The sequence below is a fragment of the Myodes glareolus genome, chromosome 23, assembly GCF_982192425.1.
Source record: "Myodes glareolus chromosome 23, mMyoGla1.1, whole genome shotgun sequence".
Classification (NCBI taxonomy): domain Eukaryota; kingdom Metazoa; phylum Chordata; class Mammalia; order Rodentia; family Cricetidae; genus Myodes; species Myodes glareolus.
In genome coordinates this window covers 50,001,066-50,017,673 of record NC_142048.1, presented here as the reverse complement: position 1 = coordinate 50,017,673, position 16,608 = coordinate 50,001,066, and the positions used below count along the sequence as shown (strand labels likewise).

The 16,608-nt window shown below is 41.6% G+C and overlaps 1 pseudogene across 1 annotated transcript; it reads right to left on the bottom strand.

The window, feature by feature from the left end:
* Window positions 1–960: 960 nt before the first annotated feature.
* On the bottom strand, window positions 961–2,141 carry LOC146890552 (alpha-defensin 23-like; annotated as a pseudogene). Its single transcript, XR_014998622.2, has 2 exons — window positions 1,747–2,141; window positions 961–1,186 (listed from the first exon to the last, which is right to left on the bottom strand). The product of XR_014998622.2 is annotated as an alpha-defensin 23-like (transcript).
* Window positions 2,142–16,608: the final 14,467 nt, after the last annotated feature.

The following is a 16,608-nucleotide window of genomic DNA, read 5'->3' as shown; positions in this document are numbered from 1 at the left end:
CAAGAGATGGCATCGACCTTCATGTTCCATAGCGAATGAATTGATAAAGAGAATGTGGTTTGCATAAACATTGCATGTGTGTATTGTTTCTGTTTGCATATGTACACATGGAACACTCTTCAATCATAAAAAGGTGGAATTTTCAATAACTGAGACGATCCTGGAGGACACTCAATGTGTGAACTCCAGATGCACAAAGAGAAGGCAACACGTTCTCACATACAGGATAAAAACCAACATCATGCAAAGTGAGACTAGAATACTTGCTATTGGTGATTGGTAAGGTCAGGAGATGCTGAGGAGAGGTTGATCCATGGGTATAGAATTGCATTTTAGGTAGGAACAATGAGTTCTGGCCAACTATTACACAATAACATGATCATAAAGTAGTAACGGACTGTTAATTTCAAAATAGCTAGGACAGTAGAATTTTGTGTTTCACAATAAAGAAATTATAAGTGTGTGAGGTGACAGATATGCTAATTCCCCAATTTATTCATTTCACAGTCTGCATATGTATGTGTCAGCCCTTCCCATTATGTACCTTAAATTTCCCATATTTACAACAGGTCAGTTTAAAAACAATGAGCTCTTTTATTTTACAAGAAAATTTTACCCCAAACTTCAGAAGTGTGAAGGAAGAATGCATGAGATTAGTGCATCCAGGGTCTAGAATTTGCAATAGGGAGAGAGGTTGGAAGAACTTTAGTGGGGAGTTTGGTCAACACAATAATGATCGTGTATGAATCCTGCGACCATCCTAAATATTGTTGGTATTTGGAGCTCCTATTTTGTAAAATAAATAAATAAATAAATAAATAAATAAATAAATAAATAAACTAAATTATTTATTCATTGGCAAAGGTTTCCTTGAAGATTCTAGTACTTCATATTCAGAATGAATTCAGAATCCAGACTGAGCCTTATAGCAAATTCTGAAAGAATGCAAACACACAGGGAGCTTATCACAAGCACTTTATTGGAGATAAAAGAGAAACACAAAGGCGTGGAAATCAGAGACTTGTCTTGGGCCTCAGAGAGCATGGTCCTCTTCTTGTTTCTGGTCTCCATATTTAGCGGCAACAGAACAAGTAGACTTTGCGGCCTATGGTGCACAGTCCCCTGAAGCGTTCTGGTAATCTGCCGTGTCGTCTTCTACAGTAGCATGTCGAGATCTTTCTTGAGGCTGGAGACTCAGAGAAAGAGTCAATAATTGAGTTTTCAGGTTGGCAGGATTGGATTGCATAGAGTCCTCTGAAGGTGTGTGATACAGCACGGGTGTGTTTCGTTGGACTCATGACAGCCAACAGACGATCAACACAATGCAAACCGAAATAACATACTTAAAAGGAGTTTTGGTAACGTGCAGAACTTGAGGTCCATTCTCAAGGGTTAATTTCTCACCATCCATATACTTGAGTGCACTTTTACAATGATTTTAGTTCCCATAGACAAGGAAAATATAGAATTACCTAAGACTGCTTTTGTCTATGAGGATCTCAATATATCACTCTACCTTCTGGTTAAATTCCTACGTGTATTTTCAGAGCAAATGCATTATTATTCAGAGAAAGAAAATCAATTGACTTACTTCACTCTCACTATTACTGCTATGAATAAGAAGTAGATGGAAGTAAGACAGAGTTACCAAGGAAGTCAGATTGATCTTGACTTGATTCCAGGGCCCATTTTTCCACCTCTCTCAGGAGACTCCAACCCACTACTATACTGGGCATCACCACTCACCTGCATCTTGAAGAGCAGAGCCTTATGGGCCTCCAAAGGAGATGGACATATCCTGGTCCTCTACCCCTGACTGCACCTCATTTTTAGTCTCCTCAGCTGCTTCTGGGAGAGGATCAGCCTGGGTCAGGAAGGCTAGCAGGGCAAGGAGAGAGAGGAGGGCAAGTGTCTTCATGACTGAGAGTCACCTGGAGGAAGGGGGAGCAGGATACCAGTGTGTGGGGAGTGAGGAGCCCACCTGCATTTATAGGGCTGTCATAGAAAGTTCCGAGACAGGCCCTGTAGATAGGACACACACTGATGGGAACAGGGAGAGACTGTGGCCCTCAAGATCCCTTTGATGTTCCTCTGCTCTCACAACTGCCATCATGATGTCGATCTGTGTGCTCAGAAACTCTTCTCCCTTCCAGCTGATGAGTCCAGGGCCTTATTATCTTCTCCTGTTTCCCATCTGCTTGAGTATTTGCCTTCCTGTGTTCAGGAAAGAAACGAGGCAGGCATGTACCAACTTAGTATGCTCGTGGAACAAGCGGGTTTTATGTTCTGAAGCTGGCGCCTGCTGTTATCAGAAGATATGGACCCTGGGCCAGACTTGAGTACCTGTGGATTGGACAGTCAGTTCTTTGAGTGATTCTGGGCCACAATCACCTTCATGAAGGAAGGGTTTGTGAATCGCTTCTTTCAGTCATTATGGAGAAAGTAAGATGATGGCCCTGGTGAATTGCGCTCAAGAGGAGACGAGGGACAGAGTTGGTCAGAGTGAAGCTAGAGCAGGTGGTTCCGGAAGCCCCCGTGACCTGAGCACATCTATGAGAGCATCCCAGGTGCCTCTTTGCACTTGGGGAGCCACCAGATGATGTGCTGTGCCTCGTGTCTCGGATCTCGGGCCTGTACTTTTAGGAGATGGGCATTAAGGCACACTAAACAAAACTACACAGGAAAGCGTGTTACCAGATGTTTCTCAGCCTCAGCCATGCTAGGAAATGCTCCATTCCTGCTTCTCCACGAAACCACCCGTGCTCACTAGGACACTTTTCTGTACTGAACTCTTCCAGTAAGATTCTTTTGATTCATGTTTTGCATGAAAAGAGAAGCATATCAAATTGTTCTCTTGCCTTCAAGTTATTTGTGGTATATATTGTCTCTGAATTCATTTATAAACTTGAGATTACTTTCCAATTTGTATTTATTTCTGTGTTTTTCTAACAAGTAGGAAAACATCAATATATACCATTATATGGATAAATGTGTATAATAAAACTACATATAAATATGCCTTATAGCATAAAACAACAATTGTTTAGGCTCCATATCTAGAAGCAGAAATGCTGACTTTATTACTACATGACCCCAGTGGTACATAAAAATCATGTATGGTCCAGTGTTCTCATCCACAGTACACTTGTGAGAGTTGATCATGCTGCTGACCATCATGAAGCTAATGTGACAAACATTATGGATACCCCAAGCGTCCTTCCAAGATTGTGTGTCACTCGTTGATAATTTCATCCCTCAATGCCTTATACAATCTCTGAAACCGCAGGTCTAACCAAGACTTGTCCTGCCATTATGTGAGTAGTCTACAGTTTACTGAACTGATTCCGAGTCTTTTGGATACAAATAAGGGGTGACACGTGCTGCTCATTCATGGATCAAGTATGACGAAAATCTGAAGTAGTGCTCATTTTCAGACCTGAAAATTACATGGTACTTACCCATGATGATGTGAGGCTTAGTCAAAAGTTCTTGGAATGTAAGTGTCTAACTTTTAAATGAAACTGTTTTAAACAAAACCCTGACTCCAGTTAGCGGCAATTGAAAAGAGGAGCACAGATTCCAGACACAAAATGAGAAGAAGAAAAAAGCTCAAATGGTTCTGCTAGCCCAGTTATAGACCTCTTCTCTCTTACTTTTGTCTTAATTTACACTGGACTCAATCCTAAAGGCATCTCTCATGCAATAGGCTCATATATTCCTCTGAAACAATCTCATTCGAGAGAATAAATACAAGACACCTCAAGAAGGATTATCAATGATTTCATGTAGTGAGAACTATTTTCCTTCTTCCCACTATCCATATTTCTACTACACTTCACTTCTCAGCTTGTCCTTGTCTCGTCCACCCTGAGGTGAGACGTGATGACTCACTCCTTTCTCTGTAGCGACACGTAACCTTTTTACTTTAACTTATAAAACTGTTTATTTTGTGTGATTTTTCTTTAACAATGACATTACTGTTGCCATAAAATTATTGAGGTATTTGAAACTATAAAATATGATCCTTGCTTGTTTAACAAATATAAATTATTAACTATTGCATAAAACCTTAAAGTGCTCTTGAACTTAACAACTTATTAAGTCAGGTGAGAACATTAAATTTTCATTTATTGTAGAGTCAGGACAACTTTGGTTGACTTCACAGAAATCATGATAATTTGATACTCATGATGCCAACTAGCATTCTTACAGTATATAATATATGCAGTATATTTATATTAGCTTATATTTGTTGATTGCAAAGAGCTTTTGGTCTATTGCGATAAGAGTTTTTTACAACAACCCAATAAAGTTTCTGCTTTTATTGACCAATACCTTGTGGCTTTGTAAAGTAACTTGGAAGAGGTTAATTGCCTTACTCAGGGACACTAAAGTTTAGGCAACAGGCTGTGGTCAAATCCCCTGTACTTCATCACTACCCTATGTTCCACCTTAACTTCTGCATTTTAGAGTGCTAACTTCCATCATTTATTGGGATTATTGTTTTCCTTGTTTAGAACCAGACAGTGGTTCTAGTTTGGAAGGTTGGAAGATGGTCTCTCCAGAGCTTCTTGGTCTCTACCTCTGCAAATTCCCTCCTCTGGGATTTGATGTGAACCCACCAGTGAATAACCTATACTCCTGAGAAATACTCAAAGAAAAGGTTTTTTATTTTATTTTTTATTTTTTGCCAGTCATCACAAATCAAAAAAATTCCAAGTATGATCCCTGCTAGGGAAATAGAGTTGATTAGTAAGGGTAACTGTGAGTTCTGTTGACAATTTGCACACTGGTTTCTGACACAAAGCAAGTGCGGGAGTGGTCACATCCCCTCCTATCTTAGAGTCCAGGAGATCTTAAGAAGAAACAAGTCCTCAGGGCTGTGACCCACCTTACCCAGCACCTCCTGGGGTCAGTAGAGTGTGAGTGCCTGTGAGGGGGAGGAGGAGTCGCCCTCCCATGCGCACAGGTGGATGGGCTGCAATCTGAGGTCTCAGAGGTCATGGGAGGTGACCTCCATTCTCTAGAGGCAATCTTGGAATACGTGTTGGTGCTTGGACAAGATCTATACAGTGGAGCATAGGAGAAGCAGCAGGGAACTATGTAGACTTCCTTCCTTTCTCCACCATCACCTCAAGGTCTCTGACCACCAACCCCATCCATATATCTGCTTTCTAACTGCTTGTTGGGCATCCACATGCGATACTAGATGACAGAACATTAGTGATCCTGAAAACCCTCCCTGGGAAGGTGGCACTTCCTCAGCTCTGGCACTGGGTAAATAATAATAATAATAATAATAATAATAATAATAATAATAATAATAATAATTCTGTCTCAATCACAGGATATGAGTGCAATTTTGCTAATGACACTAAATCACTAAAACACCCAATTTTGAGTTTTATAAATTTAAGTTGAAAGAAATAAAACTCAGAAATAGTATTAAATAAAATTAAAAACTAGGTTGTTTGGTATAGCAAACACAACAGGACAAAGAAAAATGATAATCTTTAAGATCTGTGACATGTTCCAAGGAGAAAATTTCCAGAATTTATGAACAACAGCCAAAGGTTAGAGAAAATTTGGGTCTGGATGGGCGACTCAGTGGTTAGGAGCACTTGGTGCTCTGGCATAGGACCCAGGTTCAGTTCCAGAACCCACATGACAAGTCATAGCTTTCGGTAACTCCAGTTCAAGGGGATTGGACTGTCTATTCCAGTCTCCATAGACAACAGAAATACACATGCACACATACACACACATGTACATGCAACTAAATTACTTATAAAAGTAAACAAATATTTTTCTTTTAAAAACTAAAATGAATGTGCCAACCCCTGCCTCAATGAGCGTTTGACCACATACACATGCACACACTTCTTAGGCATGTGCACTTCTGCTATCAATTCATGTAAACTGAAATATCAAATTTTTTTTACCTATTAGGTTAGGACAAGGAAATATGAAAAAAGCATCGTAGTGCATGTATGAACCTGCACAAAGACCATAAAAAGCCCAGTAGACTGCAGACTCATAAAGATCTGCTATCCCCCTCAACAAACCCAAAAGGCAAGTGGTCACATTGATGTCACAGATGGAAGACTCTGGTTTCTGCCTTCTCTGGTGTCCACATGAGCAGATGTCTTTCTTCAAGTGAGAGAGATGCTTGCTGCTACCAGGATTTGGGGAGTAACAGAGGAGGGAACGTGAAATAATAAGACATGAAATAATAACTACAAAGCAATTGAAATCTTGATTGCATACTTAGAAAGGGCCTTCTTCCTAAAGGTTGCCTTTCAGTGGCTTGAGTAAGTAACCCTGGGTCTTGAATGACCAGTTCTGTGCTGAACACTGGTGGGAAGGATGGAAAGTCAAAACACAATAGCATTAATCATTAAAATGAGCATGGTGGTCGATTGGCAATGAAAGTTTACTGAGTGCTTCTGAGGCCAACACAGTGAGGGATGTGTCTGAAATATAAGATACGCTTTTTGACTAATACATCTAAGTCTACAAAGGTATTGAAGAAGTATTGTACCATTAAGCAATATGACTCTGTGTGTGTGTGTGTGTGTGTGCGTGCATGTATGTGCATGTAAAATAGTATTCTTTCCTCTTTGCTAGTTATTGCACACAGCTATAATAAAGACATCTTAATAATTGAACAGTATTTATCATCATGTAAATAGGAGCTAGCACTAATAACACTGGGACGCCATATGCTGACTGAAATTAGTAGAATGTTATGTATCTTTTCGCATATATATAGTGAGGAAAAAATGGGTAAAAACATGTACAGAACAGTGTTCATATATGAACAGCAGTGGCTTCTTAGCGTAGAAGAATCTCGGGATTGGAAAGAAGCATATTGGCTGGGTGATCGTGGTGCACACCTTTAATCTCAGCACTGGGAAACAGAGGCAGAAGGATCTCTGTGAGTTCGAGGCCAGCCTGGTCTACAAGAGCTAGATCCAGGACAGGCTCCAAAGCTACAGAGAAACCCTTTCTCAGAAGAATGAAAAACAAAACAAAACAAAACAAAACAAAACAAGGAAAGAAGCACATCAACCTCCCTACATTTTGAGTGCTATTTCTTGTATGTAAGTTCACATTTTCTAAAAGTTAGAAAATGCAGACTCTAAGACATGAGCCCAGATTGTGAAGAGGCATCTGGAATCTACTCTTTAGATGTGCTCAGGTCACACTGGCTCAATCAGAACAACCTGCTCTAGCTTCACTCTGACCAACTCTGTCCCTCGTCTCCTCTTGAGCTCGATTCACCAGGGCCATCTTACTTTCTCCATAATGGTCTCAAAGGAAAGGATTCACCAAATCTTCCTTCATGAAAGTAATAATACCCCAGAATCATTCAAAGAACTGAATGTCCAGTCCACAGGTATTCAGGTCTGGTCCAGGGTCTGTTCTTTTGGAAACTTGCAGGCTCAGGACACAAAACCCCTTATTCTGTGAGGTTGCAAACTTGGAAAAATGCCTGCCTCTTTTCTTTCTTGACCACAGAAAGGTAAATACTCAAGCAGATTGGAAACAGGGGAAGATAAGAAGACCCTTTCATCAGCAGCAGCTGGACGGGAGGGCTGTCACTGAACACACAAACCAACACCATGATGGCAGCTGTGAGAACAGAGGAACATCAAAGGACAACATCTGGAGGGCAGCAGTCTCTCCCAGTTCCCATCAGTGCGTGCCCTCTCTAAGGGTCTGTCTCGGCATCTATTCATGACAGCCCTATAAATGCAGGCGGGCTCCTCACTCCCCACATACTGGTATCCTGCTCACCCATCCTCCAGGTGATTCTCAGCCATGAAGACACTTGCCCTCCTCTCTCTCCTTGCCCTGCTGGCCTTCCTGGCCCAGGCTGATCCTCTCCCAGAAGCAACTGAGGAGGCTAAAAATGAGGAACAGTCAGAGGTAGAGGACCAGGATGTGTCCATCTCCTTTAGCGACTCTGCTTCTCAGATTGCAGGTGAGTGGTGGTGCCCATTTTCATAGGGGGTTGGATTCTCATGAGAGGGTGGAAGCTGTGCTCTGGAATCCCGCTGAGAGCTGTGTGATTCAGGTCAGGTTCTCTGCTGGTCCTCTAGGATCTTCACTGTTGTATTCATAGAAGTCACACTGACAGTCAAAAAAGTATAATTGATTTTCTTCATGTTTTTCTTCATCTAAAAATTTACCTGTGGGACTGTTTGAAATATAGAACATATTGATTAGCCCTTTGTCTATCCAATTGATTATTTTGCTATTGAAAGAAAAATCTGCTTTGTTTAAAAGAATAGATTTAGGAGCCAAATGCCAGTGTATGAATGTGTTGAGTCAGGAAGACACTAAAAGTTGAAGGACTGTGAAAAGGGTGTCAGGTTGTGCATGTGATCAACACTCGTTAAATTCTTCCCAGTGTTTGGAGTTGGTCACGGTGCTGGGTGTGATGTCACCAATGCAAACAAACCTGCTCTGTACCATGTATCATGCATCTTCATAGTGTTGTACACTATTGCACACTGCTGGCTACCATACTTAATGCCTGGTGTTCTCTGTCTCCTCAGCCTCAAGAAGTGCGAAATGCACCTGTAGAAGATTTTTCTGCTGGTTTTGGGAACAAAACTGTGGGTCTTGCCAAAAAGGTCCACTGTACTACATATACTGCTGCCGCTGAGACCAGAGAGAGATCACCAAGTGCTCTGAGACCGCATCATCTGTCATTACCCTCATACTTAGCCTCAATGGTTGTCCTCCAATAAATTTCCTTGCAGAAAACGAATCTGTTTCTTTGATGTTTTCTATGTGACTTAGTCAGGACTCTGCCAATATTCGTAACAGAATCTTCAATTAATCCCTTTTAAATAAGTCTTGGTTAGAGGTTAGTACTCACATCAAGGGTGAGCAGAGGGTAGGTACAAAGTCACATCTCGGTGACTCTGCTCTAGCTCCTTCTCCTGTCTATCAACTCTACTGTCCTTTACATGGGACTCACCCTCAAAACCATGTCCCACATTCCCACGATCCCTTCTTCTATTGAAGGACATTTAGCTGTTTGTATTTTCCAGCTATTGTGAGCACAGCAGCAAGGCACATGACTGACAAGTATCTGTGGAGCAGGATACTGGGTCATTGGGCATTTCCCAAGGAGTGGTGCAGCTGTGCCATATGGAGATTTCCTCATGGTCTCTGAGAAGTCTCTGCACTGGTTTCCAGGTTCCTGCACAAATTTGCAATCCCATCACAGTGAATGAGGGCTCCCCTTTCCCTACACCCTCACCCACATTTATTATCAGTTATTTTCTTGATCTTAGCCATTCTTCCTGGGGTTAGAGGAAACCGCTAAGTACTCTAACTGTAAGAACACTGAACACCTTTATGCATGCTTTTTAGCTATTTTTTATTAGTTCTTTGAATGTTTCCAATAACCCATTAATTTATTGGGAGAACACTCACCTGTCCTCAAACTCTTTCCAGATCCACTCCCTTCCCTACCTACCCAAGTTCTTTTTTTAAATCCATTTGAATGAATTTGACCTGCCCATATGTTTTAGATGTGAGGTTTCTCACATGGCCAGTTTACCAGGGGATGCACTCAGAAAGATCCCTCCCCATCTCTAAGTAGCTAATACATGGAAATACAAGCCCTGCTAGGGGTCAGGTTTTTGGACCCAGCTCCCATTTCCCTGCTGAAATTTGGTCAGACTTGGGCTTGCACAGTACAATCATACCACCTTGAGGGTTCCTGATCTCATTTGGGGGCATTTTTACATTTTTATTTTCTTTTTGCCAAACTCTCTGCTCAGATCCATAGGTCATTTTTCAACTGGGTTATTTTATCAACTGTTTTAGTTTATTTTTTAGCTCTTTGTATATCCTGGATGATAATCTTTATCAGATGTATAGCTTGCAAAGGGTTTTTTTACCACACCATGATCTTCCTCTTTACTGATTATTAGTATTAATTATTATTATTATTATTAGTTATATGGAAGGTTTTTAGTTTCATAAGGTCCTGTTGTCAGCTGTTGGCCTAAGTGCTCAACCCTGAACACATGGATATATAAACAACATTAAATGGACTCTGTTATACATACTTGGGTATATATGGATTCACTTAAAAGTTTGGCATATGCATATGTCAGTGATAATTATAGCAAAAGTGATAGTAAATTTGGATTGGGGACATGGAGGGAGTTGGAAGGGTGAAAGAGGGCCAGAGGAGAAGTGGAGTAGATGCAGTGTTGTTCATAGACCTGGTACTTAGGAAAATGTTTAAAATGAAACTGAAATTTAAACTATTATATCCCACATGGCTTCCGATAAAGACCTCATCAAATTGCACATATCTAATAGATGCTGTGCCCAATGAAATGTCCTCCGGAAGCCTTGGGATTAGCCCTGTCCACTGTCTTTTCCTCCAGCCTGTGTTTAGTGCACTTCTGGCCTCCCCTGATAACTGATACCTCCTGCTTAGAATCTACAATTAGCAGAATTCTAGCCAGGAAAACAAAATCCCTCATGAGGGTAACAATGAGGATAACATTTGACTTGCCATATCTTCATTTTGCTATTACTTTATATTGTCTTTTCTATTCCTTCCTGTATTCCAGGTTCAGGAGCCCTGTACTATCTGTCTTTACCATGGAGAACCATTTGCTTGATATGCAGTCTGGTCCTTGAAGGACCAGGTTGTGGTAGAATTTCTGTGTCCTCAAGACCACAGTATCAGACACTTCACCTACACCCTGTTTTGTACATTAGATTCCTCCATCCCTTGGAGCTTAAGCAGTCAATGTGTTTTATGCACACACACACACACAGTTTGTTTCATTTTAGGTTATTTATTTATTTATTTATTTATTTATTTATTGAGACATGGTTTCTCTGTATAGCCCTGTTGTCCTGGTCACTTTGTAGACCAGGCTGGCCTCATACTCAACAGAGATCCACCTGCCTCTGCCTCGCAATTGCTGAGATTAAAGCTATGTGCCACCTCCACCTGGCTAGATATTTTTAAACATAAATTTTCTGAATCAATAGACAAAAATTAGCCTTCCATTGAAGGGCAATTTGCATTTTTGTATGAATTAGTGCTCAATTTTCATGGAAAGTATAATTTGCAGCTCCCGTTATATTCTTGTTATTGTTCATTTTGCATTTTGATTAATATGTAGTGTTAATAGCTCTTCATAACTTTAACAAATTAGGACTTGTTCCTCGGTTTTGCAAAATTTTTGAAACCCTCTAATTGTCTCGGGCATTAATTCCCACTAACTTTGTAAACCTAGGACGCTCTGTATTACTGATCTTCTGGCATGTAACACAGGCCTTCCACACCACGTCCTGAGTCAAGGTCATTCTCTCCGAGCAGCGGGTCATGAACTTTGCTATTCTGACACAAACAGCATGTGTATTTGCCCAGCAAGAGCACAGGAATCAGGACAGGAGGTGGCACCGATGAGTCAGAGATTACAAAGTGACTTTGGGGACAACAAGGACATCTTCCTGGGCTATTCTTTTGTTACTCAGACTGGGAAGTCCTATCTGCCCCTTCTTCAGAAACAAACTGGGAGGCAGAGATTATCTGACATAAAGTAGGGCAGAAACTATCAGTGTTTTATAAAACCATTCCCCATATTTTTAAAGGGGAAAGCCTCCTGGGTGTTTTTGGAATTGAGGATGTTCTTCGTCTTTCTACACATTTCATGAGGGATTTGCAGAGTAATGAGTATGTTTTTTTTTTCTTGGAACATCAACTTTCTTTGTACCTGTTAACACGCTAAGTTTTTATTTTCTTTCTTTTCTTTTTTTAAAAATATGGTTAACAGGAAAAGGAAAGAGGAAGTATGACCAAATCTCTTTCCTGGGAACTTTGAGTGGGAACTGAGTTTGGCAATGCTTTGTTTACATTCCTTATCAAAGTCCAGCAAAGGGAAGGCTGTTTCTTCCCAGAATGGCATGGCTCCTTTTGGATATAAATTCAGTTTTATTTTGTCTCTGCAATTTTAATCAGTTCATTAGTTTCTACCATTATTTCTTCAAATATGCCTCCCTCCCTTACCTCTCCCTCCATCTCTGCATCTGCCCCACTGATGGAGGAAGGTCATCTGTCTGTGCGTTATTTTCCTTGGTTAATAAAGAGACTGCCTTGGCCCTTGATAGGACAACAGCTTAGATAGGCGGAGTAGACAGAACAGAATTGTGGGAGAAAGAAAGCAGAGGCAGGCAGTCGCCATGACTCTCCTTTCTGAGACAGCTGCAGGTTAGAATCCTCCTGGTAAGCCACTACCTCGTGATGCTACACAGATTATTAGAAATGGGTTAGATCAATATGTAAGAGTTAGCTAATAAGAGGCTACTGATAATGGGCCAAACAGTGTTTAAAAGAATACAGTTTCCATGTAATTATTTCAGGGGTAAAGCTAGCTGGGAGGCGGGCAGCGGGAAGCAGCCCACCGCTCCTTCTACAGAGTGGGCGCCATACTTTTTGGAGTCTAAGAGGATCAATCCTTCTACCTGCTCTACCTTCATCTCTCTACTTTGCCCTTATGTCAATATTAATTTGTTATTTGCTTAGTTACAAATTCATGCCCCAGTGTTATTTGACCTTCCATAAAGGACTCTTTAAAAAAAAAAAAAGGTTTGAAGTCCCCAGAAGGAGCAAGAAGTGCCCTCGGTGGTATTGACGAAGAAAGAGCTAGAAGTGCCCTCGTTGGTATTGGCAAAGAAATCTAGAAGTGTCCTCGTTGGTATTGGCAAAGAAAGAGATCTACTTTCTCCAAGAAGGCCAAGGGTCAGCATCAGAGTGCCTGAAGAGTGGGATTCTCCACTATACCTGTAAAGAGCTGTGGCTAAGTCTCCCCAAAAGAACAAAGTGGGGCAAAGCGAAAAGGTACAAAAATCAGTGTTCTCTGAACACTCTTGGTGAGCACACATGAACAAATTCCGGAACTAGATGGCAACAGTGTTTCTCTTGAATGGGAAGAATGAACCACAGAATGACAGCATGCTTTGGGTGTGTCTGGGCGGCTCAAGAAAACTCTACATGGACCAGAGTATACTGTGCCTTCTGGTAACATTAGTGGATCCTGCTGTGGATGGGCAACCAACGCTGTCATCAGACTATGGATGTTCAGGATATCCATGGCAGGAGAAGATCTTGAAAAAGCCAGACATTTGGGCACAGAAAATAGTGAGGACTTGCTATCTGCACTAACCTGCAGAGGGCCCAGGAAAACCTGGAGTTAGGAAAAATGTGGTTCCTGCAACTGTACTTAGAGGCAAGGTTTTCAAAGAGATGATCAAAGCAAAATAAGGCTGTTTGTGTATCAGCTGATGGCAAGACTGCTCCATGGTACAATTAAGTAGAAGGATTTTATTGTAGATGTGTGTGTGTGTGTGTGTGTGTGTGAGAGAGAGAGAGAGAGAGAGAGAGAGAGAGAGAGAGAGAGAGGGAGGGAGAGAGAGGACATTCAGAGGCATCTAAAAGAATACAGAGGGGGAGGGGAAGGGAGAGAGGGAGGGAGAGAGAGAGAGAGAGAGAGAGAGAGAGAGAGAGAGAGAGAGAGAGAGATTGAACATGACCAACCTACTAGACTTTGCCATGAGACAAACAGGAGCAGAGCAGGGAGTTAGAGGAGCAGGAGGTGGTGTGGGGGAGTGAGATGCGAGACCAAGAAAGTGCAGGCAAAACAGAGAGCAAAAGCAGAATCATAGCCAAAATAGCAGGGTAATAAAAAAAAAAGTAGCCTTGGGGAGGGAAGCTCATGAGCAGGAGAAGTTTAGGGTAGCGGAGGAGGTGAGAAGGGATGCCAGCATTGACTCTGACATAGTGACAGGTACTTGTGACACAGAGGGAGCCTGGAGGCCAGCAGGCACTTTGGTATGTAACTAGGTACCACAGGCAGCCATTTGTCCATTCTGCCAGTGAAAAGGGAAATGGCTTCCTGATTAGAAGGGGAACTGGCTTCACAAGTTCTTAAGGAATAGTGGCTTCAATCTAAGCACCAGAATTTGGGAAAATGGAGTTGCCTTTGGACTTGATGAACATCTTAACCAAGAGAGCTAGTCCTCCTGTAAGGAGTGACAGCAGAGGGTTGTGCTCACAGAAGAAAAGTTGTCTGGTAAAATAGCAAGCATTAGCCATCTTGGGCGTTGAGGAGGCAGCCTGAGTATGAAACACCCTAGTCACTTCCTTGGTCTTGGGTTTCCAACCTCCATAACTGTGTGCAAAAAACAAAACAAAAAAAAAAAACAAAAAAAACTGTTTCAACTACCCAAATGGTAGGCATTGTTTTGAGATGGGAGCCTTAATTAAACAACACAAATGGTTTAAGAGCTGTTAGGTACAGTGGAGAAAAATGAAATAAGAGAAACAGTGAAGATGATGGCACTGCACAGACTTCAAGCTGGGGAGAAAGCAGGCAAGGGGATCCCTCCATGTCCATGGTTGTGGAGCTTTTAGACTCGCCAGGCTAGGTCAGCAGTCAGGAAATGGAGTCCTAAATAGTGATGTTCATTCTACTGTCTCCCTTTTCTCTGTATTTGGTCTAAGACTCCAGTAGATGGGATATTGCAGCCCACATTCAGGGTGAGTTGTTCCTACTTAGTTCAACCTTTGTGGAACACCTCACGGTATACCCGAAAATGTATCTTCTGGGTCATTCTTGAATCCTGCCAAATTGACAGTGAAGATTCACCATCTCAGTAGCCAATCCTGCTTCAGGAAGGAATACATCTTTAAAAACTCTTAGATCCCATTTATTCATTGTTTCTCTTTTTGTCTGTGCTACTGGGGTTCTACTTAGGAAGTGGCCTCCTGTGCCTATATCTTATAGACTACTTCCCACTTTCTCTTCTATCAGGTTCAAAGTGGACAGATTGATGTTGATGTCTTTAATCCATTTGGACTTGAGTTTTGTGCATGGTGATAGATATGGATCTACTTTCATTCTTCTACAGGTTGACATCCAGTTATGCCAGCACCATTTGTTAAAGATGCTTTCCTTCTTCCATTGTATACCTTTAGCTCCCTTGTGGAAAATTAGGTGTTCAGAGGTTTGTGGATTAATATCCGGGTCTTCTATTTGATTCCATAGGTCAACTTCTCTGTTCTTATGCCAATACCAAGATGTTTTCAATACTGTAGCTCTGTAATAGAGTTTGAAGTCAGGGATGATAATGCCTCCAGAAGTTCCTTTATTGTATAAGATTGTTTTGGCTATCCTGGGTTTTTTTATTTTGCCATATAAACTTGATTATTGTTCTCTCAAGGTCTGTGAAGAAGTTTGATGAGATTTTGATGGGGATTGCATTGAATCTATAGATTGCTTTTGGTAGAATTGCCATTTTTACTATGTTGATTCTCCCAATCCAAGAGCAGGGGAGGTCTTTCCATTTTCTGGTATCCTCCTCAATTTCTTTCTTCAAAGACTTAAAGTTCTTGTCAAATATGTCTTTCACTTCCTTGGTTAGAGTAACCCCAAGATATTTTATGCTATTTGTGGCTATCGTGAAAGGTGATGTTTCTCTGATTTCCCTCTCTGCTTCTTTATCCTTTGTGTATAGGAGGGCACCAAGGCCAGCTGGACTGGGACTGAACGAGCATGAGATCAAACCGGACTCTCTGAATGTGGTTGACATGGGGGCTGACTGAGCCCCCAAGGTCCAAATGAAGACTGAGAAGTCATTGACAATGGCACTTGGTCTTGTTTCGTCTGCATGGACTGGCTTTTTGGGATCCTGGCCTGTCTGGATGCTCACCTTCCTGGACCTGGAGGATGGGGGGAGGAACTTGGATTATCCACAGGGCAGGAAACCCTGACTGCTCTGGGGAATGGTAAGGGAGGAGGAGAGGGAGTGGGGAGAGTGGGGGGAGTGGGAGGGTATTGGGAGGAGAGGAGGAAGTGGAAAGAGTGTTTTTGGATACTTGAATAAACAAGTCTAACGGGAAAAAAAATAAAAAAATAAAAACTCTTAGAGCCTATGCTAATGGCCTGAAAATCATTAACTCAGAGATTCCCTCAGTTGATTAGCACCAGTGTGCTCAGAACACAGTCAGAGTATCAGTGTAACCCACAGCAACAACCACTCCAGAGGGAAGAGATTTGATATAGTATTCTCCTGCCCACAGGAGCAGGTCAGACCTGGGAGGACTCAGGATTTGGTGTATGGTCCAATAACTTAGTTTTAGTTATTACATCCTTCCAGAAGATCCAATTAGACCAAAAGAGCATGTTTATTCTCTTTCACCTCTCTCTCTCTCTCTCTCTCTCTCTCTCTCTCTCTCTCTCTCCCTTTCTCTCTATTAATAGCTCTTAACCAAAGCAGAGCTACAATCAGGACCTACAAACTCCAAACCCTTATGCATTCATATTTACATTTTCTGCTCAATGTTCTTACAATTCGTAGACCTATTTTCACAGAAGAATTGAATACACAGAAAGAAAAGCTGTATGGTGCTGCTGAGAATGAGTTTGACTTAAGTTTAAGCTGAACTTCCGCTTGACCATTGTCTGGGCCTACTTTCTCCTCTCTGGAACAGACCCTCCTTGAAGCCCCCTAAATGGATTAACTGAAAGGATGACATGCATTGGTTACTACAACTTC